The following is a 252-nucleotide window of genomic DNA, read 5'->3' as shown; positions in this document are numbered from 1 at the left end:
CTTTGCTGTTTGGGTGTTTGCGATGGTTGGGGCTTTAGCTCAGCTGGGAGAGCACCTGCTTTGCAAGCAGGGGGTCATCGGTTCGATCCCGATAAGCTCCACCAAATCGATTGGTGTCGAGATATCGGCAATTGTCTTCTGAAGAAATAAAAGTTTGCACATCTCGAATGAGATTGTGCCTGTTCTGTCTGCATTGTGAAGAGAAGATATGTCTGGAAGCTTCCAGGTGTTTTGAACCATTGGTTCAAGACG

At 47.2% G+C, this 252-nt stretch overlaps 1 non-coding gene across 1 annotated transcript; it reads left to right on the top strand.

Annotated features, from left to right (window-relative positions):
• Window positions 1–28: 28 nt before the first annotated feature.
• TRNAA-UGC lies at window positions 29–101 on the top strand. The gene has a single exon. It is a non-coding gene; the product is annotated as a tRNA-Ala (tRNA).
• Window positions 102–252: the final 151 nt, after the last annotated feature.

This window comes from Morus notabilis, unplaced genomic scaffold (assembly GCF_000414095.1).
Source record: "Morus notabilis unplaced genomic scaffold, ASM41409v2 C10994326, whole genome shotgun sequence".
NCBI lineage: Eukaryota > Viridiplantae > Streptophyta > Magnoliopsida > Rosales > Moraceae > Morus > Morus notabilis.
Note: the sequence above shows the minus strand (reverse complement) of the source record. Positions and strands in the feature narration are given on the sequence as shown.